The 16515-nt window shown below is 48.2% G+C and overlaps 1 long non-coding RNA gene and 1 pseudogene across 1 annotated transcript; one reads left to right on the forward strand and one right to left on the reverse strand.

The window, feature by feature from the left end:
- Positions 1–335: 335 nt before the first annotated feature.
- LOC121018326 (uncharacterized) lies at positions 336–3811 on the reverse strand. Its single transcript, XR_005785134.1, has 3 exons — positions 3683–3811; positions 3407–3484; positions 336–605 (listed from the first exon to the last, which is right to left on the reverse strand). It is a non-coding gene; the product is annotated as an uncharacterized LOC121018326 (long non-coding RNA).
- A 6606-nt stretch (positions 3812–10417) lies between these two features.
- Positions 10418–16515, forward strand: part of LOC121026983 (40S ribosomal protein S6-like) — a 21098-nt pseudogene continuing 15000 nt past the window's right edge.

The following is a 16515-nucleotide window of genomic DNA, read 5'->3' on the forward strand; positions in this document are numbered from 1 at the left end:
TACATTCAGAATGTTGCGGAAGCACAGCTATCTAGTTGTAAAACACTCTCATCACACCAGAACGGCACCCCATTAAGTAGTCACTCCTCATTCTCCCATCCCACCAGCCTGCAGCAGCCACTAATCTGTTTTCTGTCTCTGTGGAGTTGCCTGTTCTGGGTATTCCCACAAATCCCACTTGTGCCAGATTTTTAACAAACTATTTCATTTAAACCTCATAGCTGTGCTATGAGTTAGATGTTAATTATCCCTTTAACAGATGATGAAAATAAGGCTCTGAGAAGGTAATTTGCGTGAAGCCCTACAGAAGGAGACAGCGTCTGCACATCCATCAGTCATGTAGTCAGTGAATATTTATTGAACACCCATCACAGAGCCACAACCAGCCCATACAGCACACGTTGCAAAATAGCAGAAGGCAACTTGCTGGATGCCCCCAGTGCATGGAGAGCAGAGAACAGGCCAGATGTCAGCGCCCGCTCCCCAGCCGGGAGCTCTGATGCAGTGAACAACCTTTACAACCTTCCATGGCATCCCTGGCAACCATGTGGTAGGCTCAGTGCTAGCACTGAGGACGAAGTTCCCACCACCATACAGCTTTCATTCTGGTTGGGAAGACAGACAATACCCACATAAAGAAATAAATTAATTCAGATAGTGGTGAGTGCTGTGAAAAGTAAAATAGCTTAGGGGCACCTGAGTGGCTCAGTCAGTTAAGCATCCGACTTCGGCTCAGGTCATGATCTCACAGTTTGTGGGTTCGAGCCCGGTGTCAGTCTCTGTGCCCACAGCTCAGAGCCTGGAGCCTGTTTCAGATTCTGGGTCTCCCTCTTTCTCAGCCCCTCCCCTGCTCGCACTCTGTCTCTCTCTCTCTGTCTCAAAAATAAATAAACATTAAAACAAAACAAGTCAAATAGCTTCATGTGATAGGGAGCTGTAGAGGTGACTGCTACTGCACAGTAGACAGTCAGGAAAAGAGGGGACTCACTGAAGAGGGAATGTTCGAGCTGAGATCGAAGAGTGAGATGGCAATCATGCCAATATCTGGGGGAAGAGCGTTCCAGAAAGAGGGAAGAGCCAGAACAAAGCCCAAGAGGTGGGAGCCTGGCTGGCTTATTCAAGCAACAGAACAGAGGCCAGCTGGAGGGAGTGCAGTCAGTGGGGAGGGACAGAAGGAGCTGCCTGAGGGGCGTGTGGGGCCAGCTCACGCGGGGCCCCATCCTTCCCTCTCTGGGTGAGAGTGGCTGACTTCTTTCACTCTACGTGAAGGAGGGACTAGAGGAGGGCAGGGTAGCAGCAGGGAGACCGGCTGGGAGGTTATTTCTATCAAGCAGGAGAGAGGCAATGTGGCATCAGAGTAGCCGGTAGAAGCGGGGAGGGTCTCCTGGGTGGCTCAGTCGGTCAAGCGTCTGACTTCAGCTCAGGTGATGGTCTCGCGGTTCATGGGTTTGAGCCCTGCCTCCTGCTCTGTATTGACAGCTCAGAGCCTGGAGCCTGCTTCGGGTTCTGTGTCTCCCTCTTCTCTCTCTGCCTCTCCCCCATTCATTCTCTCTCGCTCTCTCTCTCTCTCTCTCTCTCTCACACACACACCCACACACCCACACACACACACAAACATTAAAATAATTTTTTAAATAAAAGAAATGAGAAGTGCTCAGACTCTAGACATATTCTGAAGTTGACATGATTCTTCTGACTGGATGTGAGGTTTGAGGGGTAAAAAAAAAAAAAAGGGAATGAGGAATCGCTCCAAAGTTTTGACCTGAGCAACTAGTAGGAGGATGGAGTTGTCATCGACTGAAATGAGGAGACTCTGGAAGGAGCAGGTTTGGGAGGGCGGTCAGGACCTCAGTGGTGGACGTGTTTGTTGTGAGACGCCCATGACACATCCAGGTCGTGTCCTAGGTAGGCGGTACCACAAACTATCCTGAACTCAGCAGGAAGGTAAGGTCTGGACATACATATTTCAGAGCCAGCAAAATGTGGATGATTTTTAAAGTCAGTCGTCTAGATGAGATCCCCAAAGGGAAGTGTGGAAAGAGAAGAGGGCCAAGGGCTGAGCCTTGGAGCATGCAGGGAACAGAGGTCAAAGAGGGGAGCAGAAGCAAGGAAGGAGGATAGGAGTGGCCAGCATGGTAGGAGGCAGACATGGGGGGCGGGGGGGGGCGGTCCTGGGAAACCGGAGAAGAAAGCATTTCAAGGGCAGGAGCTTGGTTGGCTACGGCAGATGCTGATGATAGGCCAGTTAATCTATGGACTGAGAGCTGACTTTGAAATTGGTCATGTGGCAGTCACTGGCCACCTTGACAAGAGCAATTTCACAGCATGGTGGGGACAAATGCCCAGCTGGGCATGACGTGTGATGTTTGAGCGATGCATGAGTGTGGGAGCAGACGAAGACAAGACAACTCCTTCAAGGAATCTTGCTATAAAAGGAGCAGAGAAGTGGGGCAGACTCTGGAGAAAGGTGTGGGATCCAGGGAGGACTTTTTTTTTTAAGGCTAGGGGCTTTTAGACCATATGTGTATGCTGATAGGAATAATCCAGGAGAGAGAGGAAATTGATGACACAGAGAGAAGGGACAATGGGAGTGAGAGTCCTTAAGGCATCAAAGGGTGTGGGGTCAAGTGTACAGGTGGAGGGTTGGGGTTGGACAGGAGCAGGGAGAGTCTCTGTGACGAAGTGAAGTGTACTGGTGAAATGATGGGAGCCTTAGGGAGTTTCCTTCTGATGGCTTCTGTTTTTCCAGAGAAACAGGAAGCAATGTCATCAGCTCAGAGTGAAGAGCGCGGGTGGCGGTGCTGGTTCTGGGGTTTGAGAAGGTGTTAATTCGTCATCCTGGGGCTCAGGACAGAGAATTGGTCTGGCCAGGATTGGGGATTTGCCTGGCAAAACTGATAAAGTCAGAGAGGGGCAAGGGAGCCGAGCCGTAGGCAAGGGAGTGGTTGCCATGATGGCCCGTGCAATCCGGGCAGGGTAAAGAGGGAAGTGAGGACCAGGCACGGGAGGTGTGAGGAGCCCTGGAAAAGTGGGAGGACAGATGGATTTTAGGAGCAATTGCTGCTGTGCCAGAGAGAGTGGGTTGAAAAAATAAGATGCGACCAGCATGTGGCACATGGAAGTGAGGGCTGCCCAGCGGATGCGGGTCTTAATACAGATACACCCTAGGATGTGAACCATGGAGTGATCCTCGGGGTGGGGGGGGTGGGCACAGACCACTGGTGGTTTCACTGTTCCCTGAAGCATGTTAACTCAACCTGCTAGGCAGAGGTCTATAATAACATGCTAATAGCTCTATTAGTAAATGGAAGAGACAGGCTTCGAACCCAGGTCTTCGGGCTCCAAGTCCAGCACCTTTCCAGTTATACCCCAACTAGATCCCTCTGTTCCTGTGAGTGCAACTTACCATCAAGGGGTCATTTGTAGTGACAGACAACCATCATTTCAAAGATTTGATTGTATCTCCCAAAGGGAACTGAGGGTGCTGCTAATAGAACAGGGAACAGATGCTGAGCAAGCAAAGAATAAGGTGTCCTGCTCCCCACCTGAACCCACTCCCTTGTGTATCTGACCCAGCCCCTCCCTGGGGCAGACCCAGGGGTCTTCGCCTTGGGGTAGTTGCGGTCCCTCTTCAAGAAGCTGATGAGAGCAGGAAAGTGCTCGCAGTCACAAATGTGCTTACAGGTCTGCATGTAGTAGGTGTTCCATAAAAGCTTGGCAGAGGGCACCAGGATGGCTCCGTGTGCTAAGCATCTGACTCTTGATCTCAGCTCACGTCTTGATCTCAGGGTTTGAGCCCAGCCTTGAGAAGCCGACTTAAAAAAAGAAAAGAAAACAAAAACTTGTCAGGTGGATGAATAGCTGGAATTCCTGGGGGGCTCACCGGGCCTTTCCAGGTTAAGAATTGGTGTTAACCCTTCGTCCTCTGTATGCAGGAACCTGTTCTATTGTGAACAGATGGCCCCTTTAAATAGGTAGAGGACCCCTTCTTCTTGCAAGCCCCTGGAGGTGGAGTCAGCACCTCCTTAGGACCACCCTCCATTCAACCTCCACCTTTCCTGAGGCTGACCTCCTGGACATGGCCCAGCGTTCAGAGCATCCCTGAAGTAGTCCCAAGTCTCAAGTGGGGAATGGGCTTAAAGCGAAGCTTGGTGGAACAAATCCTCTGACCTGGCCATCATCAAGAAGTCACACTTCACTCAAGTAAGCTCAAAGGCTATATCCCAGCAGAACTTTCCAGATCCAGAGCTGAGACCAGGGAAACACTGGAGATGGATGGCACCTTCCAAAGTTGCCTCACTTCCTCAAGGCGGACAAGCCTGTCCAGGGCCACGGTATTCCACGAAACCCTGAGGGAGAGCTTTACCAAGCTTCTTATAGCCCCAACCACACCACCCTGGAACTCCAGTATAATTACCTCGGATGGTTGCCACATCAATCCAGCATCTTCTTCTTCCCAAGTCGCCAGCCCCATCTTGCCTCATTTGATATATAATTAGAGATCATACGTGCCCAGTGTAAGGAGGTAGCAGTCTGCAGCCCCCACCCCCACCCCCCGTGATCAGTTATCCCTGGAATAACCAGGTCCAGGAGGACAGAACTCAGCAGGGGACACCCCCGCCAGGGATGACATGTGGCGAGAGGTGGCAGACCAGCTGTACAGAGTGGTCCCATCTTGCTGTCCCCTCCCAGCCCTGCCTCCCCAGGCAGTAGGGGGGAGCAATCATCTCTCCCACCGTCCTGCTTTCTCATGGGGCTCTGGAAAGAAAGGGGGAGGGAGGAAAGCTGGAGCCCTCCTGAGACACCCAGGAGTACTGGGGCAGTCCCGTGTGGAAATCCTCTGGTGGCAGGTGCCACTTAAGGCTGAAAGGAGGCGTGTCGCCCCATGTTGCCCCATGTTGTTGTACCAGCGTCCCTTCCTCAGGATGGAGCCGGCAAAGCACCGATGGGCCTTCGGGGGGAAAGTGTGTCAAGAAAAGGGTGGGAGTCGGGGCCCTGCCTTCAGACGTTTCCTTGACACCCCTATGTCACCACCAATGAATCATGCGAGCTAATGGCCTTGTGGCGTCATTACCTCTTATCCTCAAACAATATTCGAAATGAGATTGAACAAGCGGGAAGCAGCCCCATCACTCGCCCAGGCTGTGGATTCTGTGGGATGCGTGGCTGTGGCCCCTGGTGGCAGCTTTCTCTCATAAAACGTGCTTTGTAATCTAAGGAGGCGTGCTATTGTTTGAGGCAGAAGGACAACAGTCTTTTGTGTTGTGTGCTCTTGGTGCTAGGGTTTCAGGGCGAGGAGGGTGAAACCAGGTCCTGTGTACCCTCAAGGCCAGACACCCTGAGAAGTCGTGCCCGCCCATCTCCGTCGGGCCCCCTCTTGATCATAACCCAGCACAGCCCTGAATTCATTTTTCCAGAGTAAAACCCCTAGTCCTTTCGGGGTACACAAGGGTTGGCTTTTCTTACATCGTTTTTAGGAGTTTGGGGGCGACACGGGCCCTCGGGAGCAGCCTCCCGGCAAATGCTGCCGGGGACTTCAACCTGCCTGCTCTCTAGTAGAACAGTCCAGCAGGCCTGGTACAGAGTTAAGCTCTCTGGCTAATGTGAAGGAGCATCCATTTCCTCACGGGAAAAATGGAGATAACAATCAGGAAACCTACCGCAAAGGCAGAGAGCCCCTGAGAAGGCGTCAGCACCTTCACCAGCACCTGTAAATGTTTAATAACTGTTAGTCATGGTGATGGAGGTCTGTCGGTGTTCCACAGAAGGCTGCTGCTTGTGTTACTGGGCCATTTTCATTCTTTTTTTTTTTCAACGTTTATTTATTTTTGGGACAGAGAGAGACAGAGCATGAACGGGGGAGGGGCAGAGAGAGAGGGAGACACAGAATCGGAAACAGGCTCCAGGCTCCGAGCCATCAGCCCAGAGCCCGACGCGGGGGCTCGAACTCACGGACCGCGAGATCGTGACCTGGCTGAAGTCGGACGCTTAACCGACTGCGCCACCCAGGCACCCCTGGGCCATTTTCATTCTGACCAAGGTCAGTAAACGTCTGTTACATTTTAAGTAAGTCATGAGCTTTGAACTGTCTGAACCCTCTGTGGGGTGTTGATTCCGGCTTCTGGCCTCATAGGGTTTCTCGGGGTAGGGGTGGGGGCCAATGGCCTTCGTCAAGCAGTTTGCATGAAAGGGACTTCATTCAAAGCCTTGTTGGATTAACTGGGGCTTCCTTTAAATAAGGGCTTGTTCTCAGAAGCTTTCTTTCTCCAACCAGGAGAAAGAATACAATGGACAGTCCTCATCACAGCTTGTCACAAACACCTGGCACATCTTTTCAGCCCAGAGTGAAAACACACACACATTCACTTGCTAACTCCAGGAACACAGCCTCAGCCTGACATTCCAGAAGCATTTGCTGACAAACTTCCTCCCAAATACAGTTATTTCCTGGAAGAACAGCAAAACCTGTTTTTGAATTGACAACACGGCTTCGGTTGCTGCTGAAGTTAAGTGAAGTTACTATTGTTACCACCGACTGACCTAAAAAAAAAAAAATCTTAAAAGAATGACTTTTTTTTTTCTTTGCTTATCAACATGGAGACTGATTTATTGGTTAAGTCGATTTCAGGCAAAGACGGACTTAGGAATTGGGTGAACATGTTGCTTCTTTCAACCAAAAGAAAACTTCGTAAGTTGCTTAGGCAACATTTTACTTGGTTCTTCAAAAAGCAATTGTGACAAAGAGGAGAGAGAGATAAAGCACTTATGGAATATATAAAAACAGCAGCATTTGGGGTTGCACATAACAAAGAAATATCTTAAATACTTTTCAAAATATTCTAGGAGCCAATACACAAGGGCATGCTTCAGGAGAACGTAGGAATGCGAAGGGGAGGGCAGGGTGGAAACTACCCATTTCCTTTAACATCAGTGCAGAAAACAAAGCGGCATTCAACTTCACATACTGACTTCACACAGTTTGTAGATAACAGCCTGACTTACATCCAAGAAGCAAAGATGGAACCCTCACGCTGTGTATTTTCAGAAGTAATTGCATGGACACCAGGTGATGTACCCTTGTCTGGCAGATTTCCTTGGGAGGAGTCTCTGCGACTTACGAGAAGGCCAATCGGACACTTACTCCAGTGGCCTTGATGTCAGTTTTGAGGGGCAACTTGGAAGGATTCGTCTTCTTTACCCTCTGTCGACCCACCCAGCCCAAAATTTCACGAATAGTGTTTTGTGTGTAATTTGCATAACAATCTCACTCAGATGGGTCTCCATCCCACCACCTTTTCTGCAAGAAGACTGTGGAACATGTCTACATAGAAAATGAAGTCGAATTCATGGGCATTTTCAAAGGAGCCTGTCAGATGTTTCTGCGAATACTTACATGCAATCTAAAACCCTTAGTGCAGGTTAAGAAGCCACGTGGAACACCATGAAAGACCATGGAAGGGGCATAAATCAGCGTGTTGTCTCAATGACCTGTTAAGGGAGGTGGTGGACCTTGGAGAGTTGGGCTTTTCTGTCCCTCTTGAACTTGAGGGTCACTTGGACAATGGTGGGCCCAACTCCTTGGGATGACCGCAGGAAATGGGCCCTTAACTTTCCTAAAATAAAAGTCAAGAAAAGAATGCTTTGGTTGGTTTACAGCTGAGCACTGCCTCTAATGTGGTACTTAATACCACAACCAGACATTCATGCTCCTGAGTTGTCTCATGTATAGTAGAATGCTTTTCGCCTTTTTTTCAAATTGAGGAAATAAATATGGAGAGCTGGATTCCTTTATGTCACGTGAATTTTACTTTGTTCTCTAATAGGCAATGTGGGTCGGAGATCAGAAAAATGGAAAAGGCGGACGGTGATGATGCTTGCTCCCAGCCCCCTGCTCCCAACTACCTCATTCTGCTCACCCCAAGTACTTACTTTTATGAATTTCTGGGATGTCCTTCCAGTTTCTTTATGCAAATACAAGCACTATGAATATGCACACTTATTTTCTCCTCTCGTACGCGAAAGCCAACATATTGCACACACTGTTCGGTGTCTTATTTTTTTCACTAGTGTGTCGTGGAGAGCCTCATATAGACTTAAAGTTTCTTCAACCATTTTTATAGCCACAGAATATTCCATCATATGGCTTCCTCAAAATCTTTCGGCCCAGTCCCATGCTGACTGACACTTGGGTGTTTGCCGATCTTCTGCCATTACATATAGCGCTGTAAGGATTAGATCCCAAGAATGGGAGTCGGAGAGTCAACGTGTTTGGGATTTTGACAGATATTTCCAAATTGCCCTCCGTGGGAGCTATTCCAACGTGTATTGTATGTGAGCATACCTACTTCCCCACAGCCTTGTCAAGATTGTTTTTGCCAAACTGATGGATGAAAATGGTACTTAGAAGAGTTTTACTTTGAATTATTCTTTTTACAAGTAAGGCTGAGCACATTTTTATATTTTAAAGGGCCATTTGTATTTAATTTTCTATAAACTTTTCATAATCATGAAATTGTGAGTTAACATATTATCTTTTTTTATAGTCCTTGCCCACTTAGCTATCGGATTTTATGTGTTTTTGATTTCTAATCTGCAATGTGAATTACAAATATTTTTGACATTTGTCCCTCCTTTTTTTTTTTTTTATTTTGCCTTTCAGGTTTTTCTTATATACAGTAAATTTGATTAATCTTTTCTTTTAAGGTCTGTGGATTTTGAGGCTTAGTTAGAAAGGTTGCCCAATCCAAAGTCAGAAGGGAATCCACCCACATTTTCTTCTAGTTCTTTTGTGGGCTTGATTTTTAACATTTAAATCTTAGACTATTTGGAGTTTGTCTTGATATATGATGTATAGATCCAACTTCATTTTTTTACATACAGCTACCATTTGTTGCAACACCCATTATTAGAAAGGCCAACTTTTCCCACTGATTTGAAATACCACTTTTTAATCTATGCTAAGTTCCTGTATGTATTTGGGTCGATTTCTGGATTTTCTCTTCCATTGGTCTGTTTGTGTCCCAGTTCCATGTTATTTTAATTGCTAATTTTAATTTACTTTTGTATGTAATATGTTTTCCATCCCGGCAAATATTGCTGTGAAGTAAACCACCCCAAAACTTGGTCATTCCAAATAAAATTGTTGTATTATATCTCCCAGTCTCTGTAGGTCAGGAATTGAGGAAAGTCACAGCTGGATGGTTTATCAGACAGTTAGGTTACCAGACAGTAACTACAAGTAGGAAAGTGTTGGAGGAGAGAAGCTGGAGGAGCTAGGGGCTGGCCAGCCATCTCTTTCTCATCAGGTGACTTCAAGGTTTCTGTACGCGGACTCTCTACAGGAGCTGGTTTGGGCTTCCTCACAGCATGGTGGCTTCAGAGAAGCAGGAAGGTTTACATGGCAGCTCAGAGTGACAGTGCAAGTGCTCCCAGGAACTAGAAGCTGTCTAGTCTTTCTGACCCAGGCAGCATCCCATCCTCTGCGTTTGTCTTACTGCCAATGACTCCATCCCCTCCAAAGCCAAGAAGAGGAAACATGACCCCACCTCCCAGGAGGGCAAATGTCAAGGTCACATTGTAAGAAAAACACGTGGGGTAGGAGATACCGCTGCTGCCAGTGTGGGAAAATACAACCTGCCACGTGTTCTGATTGGGCTGGAACACCCTTCATTGGTCTTCCATTTCAGAGTTTTCCTGACTGTTCTTACCAGGAGAAGTCTTTCAAGTAGGCTTTTTACAAATCTGACACTTGAGGCGAATTCACTGATAATCGTGGGTTAACCTTTTATCTTTCTCATAAAGCGCATTTGGTTCTCGTTATGGACAATCTCTCACTATCAGATGTGATTCGTTTCTGAAAAATAGGCTTTTAACAAATCAAGCAATAGGGATGAATGTTGGGTTTGGCAGGGGAGGGGGTGGTTCTGAGACAAAAAGCACTGCTCCGACCCATGTAGTAATGGATTCGAGTTGGAGACATCCTATGAACCCACGTTTAGCTTAATATAAATACAAATCGTTAAATATAGAAATACTTATAGATATGTGTATATGCACAAGTTGGTATAAACACACAGATTTCCTTGCTCTGTTGGCTGAGAGGGTCTAGCAGCAATATCCCAGGAGCAATGAGCATACTTGGTGCCCAGCTTTTGGTTTCTAAAGTCATTCTCAAGTAAAAGAAAGCACAGCTCCTCAGAAATGGCTGATACCAGGGGCACCCGGGTGGCTCAGTCGGTTAAGCGTCTGACTCGGGCTCAGGTCATGATCTCAGGTTTTGCGAGTTCGAGCCCCACGTCGGGCTCTGTGCTGACAGCTCAGAGCCTGGAGCCTGCTTCGGATTTTCTGTCTCCCTCTCTCTCTGCCCCTCCCTTGCTTGTGCTCGCTCTCTCTCAAAAATAAATAAACATAGACCACAATGAAGCTGAACATCTCTTTCCCAGCCACTGGCTGCCAGAAACTCATTGAAGTGGACCATGAACGCAAACTTCGTAACTTTTGTGGTACGAATGGCCACAGAAGTTGCTGCTGATGCTGTAGGGGAAGAATGGAAGGGTTACATGGTCCGAATCAGTGGTGGCAATGACAAACAAGGCTTCCCCATGAAGCAGGGTGTCTTGACCCATGGCCGTGTCCACCTACTGCTGAGTAAGGGGCATTCCTGCTACTGACCACGGAAGACTGGAGAAAGAAAGCGCAAATCTGCTCGGGGTTGCATCGTGGATGCCAATCTCAGTGTTCTCAACTTGGTCATCGTGAAAAAAGGGGAGAAGGATATTCCTGGACTCACTGATACCACCGTGCCTCATCGCCTGGGGTCCAAGAGAGCTAGCAGAATCCGCAAGCTTTTCAATCTCTCGAAGGAAGATGATGTCCGCCAGTATGTTGTGAGAAAGCCCCTAAACAAAGAAGTTAAGAAACCTTGAACCAAAGCACCCAAAGCGTCTTGTTACACGTGTCCTCCAACACAAACTTCGTCGGCGCATCGCTTTGAAGAAGCAGCGCACGAAGAAAAACAAGGAAGAGGCTCAGAAGTTGCTAAGCTTTTGGCCAGAATGAAGGAGGCCAAAGAAAAGCGCCAGGGACAGATTGCCAAGAGACGGAGGCTGTCTTCTCTGACAGCTTCTACCTCAAAGTCTGAGTCCAGTCAAAAATGAGACTGTTGTAAGAGGAACAAATACATAAGATCAGACATCAAACTGCCTTTATTGCTTTTCTTCATTCAGAAGAAACAGACAAATGGAGAGAAACTCCGGTCACAGGAAAGGGAGTATTGTCCATCTGATGGCGTATGAAGTGTGCGGGAGATCCCGTCAAGTGGAGGGGCTGAGACCACACTGGGACAGTGGTAGAGATGGCCAGGACGGCGTTCGGGGGGGGGGGGGGGGGGGGGAAGGGGTGGATAGGTCAGGAAAGGATTCTGAGCAGAATGTCCGTTGCTTTTTCAGTGAGTCACGGAACAACTTGGGGGAAATAAAAGACAGACTATTAAATAAATAAATAAATAAATAAATAATTGCCTAGACAAAGAAGTGGAGGGGAAGAGAGACATATCTCCCTTTCAGAAGAATTCTGAATACTTTATGTGAAGTCTCAAGAAGAAGGAGAAGAAGAAGGCCCCCCTCCTTAACTGTGGGCTGTATATAGTGACTTCGGAGACGACAGTGCAGAAAGTGGGGAAAAGAAGTGATGGTTCAACGGGACAACCTGACAAATAGCACCTCAGCTAGGTGCTCGGAGTCAATATCAACAGTGATAAATCTGTAACCCCAGCCAACTTGGGAGAAAAACATCAGACAGATTCCCATAGAGGGACATCCTGCAAAATGTTTGACCAGCACTGATCAAAATTATCAAGGTCATCAAAAACAGGAAGCCGAAAAACAGTCACACCAAGAAGAGCCTAAGGAGACAGGGTAATTAAATGTAATGTGGTATCGTGGATGGAATGCTGGAACAGAAAAAAGGCCTAAACTAAATCTAAATAAACTGTGGACTTCGATTAATAACAATGTGTTGATATTGGCTCATTACTTATGGTAAATATATCATACTAATGTAAGATGTTAATAGTAGGGGAGAAACTAAGTGTGGCATACATGGGAACTCTGTACTATCCTCTCCATTTTTCTGTAAATCTAACATGGTTTTAAGAAGTACAATTCATTCAAACAAACAAACAAACAAAGCACTGCCTCCTCCAGCTCGGGAGAACAAGAGTCACGAGAGCCTTTGGGCTGCGGTTATAGGCAGTGCCAGCATTTCCCATAGTTCTGAGGCTGAGGAAGCCCAGCCAGGTGCCACCAGCCCCATCCCCGACTTCTTCACAGGGTCAAGGTGAAAGGTCAGGTAGTCTCTTGATTTAAACCTGAGGGAAAAGGATATTTTCCCCAAGACCACCACCATCTGAAGTACAATCTAAGTGGGGCCTTGACCAGCCAGCCAGCCCTTGTCCCTAAGACTAAGCTCCCACCCAGCCTCCTGCCCACTACCCAACGTGGTCTACTGCTCCCTATTTTTCCCCACTTCCTCCCCTTCCCTGCCCCGCCCCCGCCCTCCATTCACAGAAGAGAATGGAAGACGGGAGATGGACCAACTTGGAGAAAAGCAGTCCCCAGCCCCAAATAAGCAAATACAGCAGGTCCCCCGTGGCCTGGAGTCCTCTGAGCACCATGGGGTCAAGTAGGACGCTCATTGGTCATACTTGGCCAAGGAGACCAACATGGCGAACTCAACCCCCATCATTTTGGAGGAGGTCTGTCCTTCCCATCACATCCCAAGAGAACTTTGAACCGCTGTGTAGGAAGGACACAATTCCATCTTGAAATAGTTTAAGACTCTTGATGTCTTACAGTCAAGGCAGAGGTGGTACACAAATCAGGAAGGCCTGTGTTGGAAACGCCCAGTGAAGAGTCTTTATATGTCTGTTTTATGTAAAGATACAGTATGTTCTGGGGCGCCTGGGTGGCGCAGTCGGTTAAGCGTCCGACTTCAGCCAGGTCACGATCTCGCGGTCCGTGAGTTCGAGCCCCGCGTCAGGCTCTGGGCTGATGGCTCAGAGCCTGGAGCCTGTTTCCGATTCTGTGTCTCCCTCTCTCTCTGCCCCTCCCCCGTTCATGCTCTGTCTCTCTCTGTCCCAAAAATAAATAAACGTTGAAAAAAAAATTTTTTTTAAAAGATACAGTATGTTCTGAACAGTGAGGGAAAAAAGGAGCATATCTTTACAGGTGACCCTTCCATACCCCTGTTGGACTTCCTTCTGTCTTGTGGCCCTCACTTCCTTGCCACTCACACGGTCACACTATAGACTCTGTCATACCCCAGAAGTGCTATAATCAAAACAAATTCAGACCTCGGCTCTGACCCCAGCCACCTATCCCCCTAACCCTCTTCGTCTGTTACCCCACTAGACTAGTGTGTCACAAGAGACAAGGGCAAAAAGCAAGAGTAAGCATCCAGGAATATTTCTATCAATCTGATGCTGCTGCGAGACATCAGAGCGCTCTACCTGTGGGCACGGGGAGACCACATCGGGTGTTAAAGAATCCACACGGCAAGCAGCGGGGGCTGCCAATCAGGCATGCGCAGTAGGAGGACACATTGGTCCCGTGATTTGAAAAGCTGCATAGTCTACTCCTCCACCTCGCCTATCTTCAACCTTGAAGCAGGTATTTCTTGCTGCTCCTGTAACTCACTCGTGGAGAACAAATTCTTCTCTGAGAGAAACACCTCAGAGTCCAGGCATTCACCTCTTCCCTTCTGGTTTCACTTCTTTCTCAACCCCACGTGGATCCCAGAGAGAACCTCCATGAACATTCACACCATTCAGTGCGTCCCCCGGTCTCCACCAGGGGTGACTCCATTTCCGATTCAGGCTGCTGATTTGGTGCCGGGTTCCTGTGAGAGGACCACCCTTTGTGGGGTGATGGAAACTGGAAATTCCCTCCAAGGAAGACCCAGCCCCTCCCCATGCCTTTCCCTGTTATAATACAACATGACAAACACATTTATTACAAGGAAGTTGAAGCTCGTGTATCGGAGGTGCAGGAGGCCATGAAAGAGTACAGCTGTCACTGAAGAAGTACACACATGCTGTAGCCAGGCGGTAGCTGGGCATCGTGTGTGTGTGTGTGTGTGTGTGTGTGTGTGGAGAGGTGGTCGGTGGGGGGAGGGGGAGGTTAATTATGTCCCTCTGGTCAAAATGGAAAAGACAGCTTCTCTTATCGTTTTTCTCAGACTGGGCAATTATTAGCGCCTGCAGGAAAGAAAGGAGCACAATCAGGGGTGGGCACTCTCAGGGCCAAATCGGATCCTACGGTTCTGCAGCGGTTACTCTGGAACCTAGCCTCCCCACAAGAGAAACATCATTCCAAAGGAACCTCAGTATGGATCAGACATCACTACATGCGTCACTGACTCAAACACTGAGCCTCTAATAGGAACCCCAGTAAAACACGGGCCTTTTCCAAAGAGCGGGTTGGTTCCCGTTCTTCGGACAAACGGCCTGAAGCTTCAAGTCTTCGGGTTTCTGCCATGAGAGGATCTCTGCCGCCTTTGAGGCTACACATTTCAAAGCATGAGGTTTGCCCTTGTGGTCGGCTGCCTCCTCAGCCTGTGGCACAGGGTCTGGCACACGGGAGGGGGCTCGGAAGGCAAGTGGATGCAGCCATGGGCTCCTGTGAAGCTATTGCCCTGTCCCCATCTTGGTTTCATTAACCTGCTCCTGGAGAAGGACTGTGCTGTCTATGGTCTGAATGTTTGCGTTCCCTCCCCCCACCCCCCCCAAAAATTCATGTTGAAATCCTCATGCCCAATGGGTGTTAGGAGGTGGGGCTTTGGAGGTGATTGGGCCATGGCGGCAGAGCCCTCATGAATGGGATTAATACCTTTATTAAAAAGGTCTGGGGGGGACGCCTGGGCGGCTCAGTCGGTTAAGCATCCCGTCAGTTCAGGTCATGATCTCTCGGTTCGTGAGTTCGAGCCCCACATCAGGCTCTGTGCTGACAGCTCAGAGCTTGGAGCCTGCTTTGGATTCTGTGTCTCCTTCCCTCTCTGCCCCTACTCCCGCTCACACTGTCTCTGTCTCTCTCTCTAAACGTTAAAAAAAAAAAAAAAAAAGTTCTGCAAGACCTCCCTGTCCCCTCCTGCCCTGCGAGGGACTGTGACCTGGAAGACAGCCCTCACCTTGATAGTGCTGGCACCTGATCTCCAACTTCTAGGCTCCCAAACGGTAAGAAATGTTGTTTATAAGTCACCCAATCTGAGGTATTTTGTTATGGCAGCCCGAAAGGACCAAGGGAGACTACTTCTCCAAAAGCAGCAGCCCCAAATCTAGATCCGCTATGAAAAATACACAGTGATTTTCACGATCGCTGGAAATAACTGACCCTACTGAGCACGTGCAGACCTATTTTTTTTTTATTTATTTTTTATCACATTTCTTTATTTTTGAGAGGCAGAGAAAGACAGAGCACAAGTGGGAGAGGGGCAGAGTGAGAGGGAGACACAGAATCCGAAGTAGGCTCCAGGCTCTGAGCTGTCAGCACAGAGTCCGATGAGGGGCTTGAACCCACGAACCTCGAGATCATGACCTGAGCTGAGGCCGGACGCTCAACCGACTGAGCCACCCAGGTGCCCCACTTGCAGACCTATTTAGCTCCACAGCCTACCGTGGAGCATGAGGCTGCCCCACTGGGTCTTCAGAGCTCCAAAAACACAAGTCCATTTTTCAGTTGTTAGGGGCAAATGATAGTTCATTTCATTTCCCTTTCCTTTCTGGCCCAACTATGGTCTCTTACCGGTAACGCTGCAATTGTAGGGCCCAAACACTTGGCGTTTGGAAACTAAAATTGGCACATAGAGTTTAAAAGTCTCAATGTAAACGGCACTAAAATCTCCACTTCAGCTTTCCACTAGGAAGCCCGGCTGCCCTGAACCCCCTGGCAACATGACAACACTCCTGGATGTGTCCCCATGCCAACAGCTGGAATCCCCACCTTTCCAAGGCAGGCAGCTTTGTCAACAGTGAATTATCAGCCTTGTGTGGGGCTGGCCATGCTGCTATTCCTGTGCTTTAAAAAAAATTATCTTTAGTTTAGCTCTTTCGTCATCAGTTTAGTTTGTTTGGGTTCAAGGCTCGACCTTTCAAGGTGTAGAGCTGCATATGTGCGTTAACATTGTTTCTAGTCTAGGACTTCCCAGCAGCTGAGGCTTGAAGATGTGCATTATGGTTTTAAGTATGCCTATTGCAACAGCAGATCCACGTACAACAACGCACTCAAAACGTGTCTGTGCAGGGATATTTCATGTGTGACTCGCTGTCTATAAATCGGTGCTGTTTAAATTACTTGCAGCAATGCTCCCTGGGGCAACACGTGCACTAAATTCTCCGCAACGTGATTTCAAGACCTGTAAAAATACACTTTTCCACCTCCAGGACATTGTTGTATAACACAAGTCTTTGTAAATGAAGTCCACACCACTTGTGCTGCATTAATCTACAGATCTTTACTGCTG

The sequence above is a fragment of the Herpailurus yagouaroundi genome, unplaced genomic scaffold (genome assembly GCF_014898765.1).
Source record: "Herpailurus yagouaroundi ecotype Mexico unplaced genomic scaffold, PumYag 77, whole genome shotgun sequence".
NCBI lineage: Eukaryota > Metazoa > Chordata > Mammalia > Carnivora > Felidae > Herpailurus > Herpailurus yagouaroundi.